Genomic DNA, 255 nt, shown 5'->3' on the forward strand with positions numbered 1-255 from the left:
CGCCGCTCAGCGTCCACGGCTGCCAAGGGTGAGGCTGGCGGCATTCGGGCTGTTGGGTTGGGGGTTTGTTTTTAAACCCTGCCCTCTCCCCTCTGCAGAGCTGTCGGGGATGAAAAAGGGGCTTTCATTGCTGGGGCAGGAGTCCCTGGAGGGGAGGGAGGTTCTAAACTAACTGGAAGCATATGGGACTTCATTAAAAAAACCCCAAAACCGACAAAACCAAACCTTTTTGTTTCAATAGCAAAGCCAACAAGA

Source organism: Eurypyga helias, unplaced genomic scaffold (assembly GCF_000690775.1).
Source record: "Eurypyga helias isolate BGI_N326 unplaced genomic scaffold, ASM69077v1 scaffold12942, whole genome shotgun sequence".
Taxonomy (NCBI): Eukaryota; Metazoa; Chordata; class Aves; order Eurypygiformes; family Eurypygidae; genus Eurypyga; species Eurypyga helias.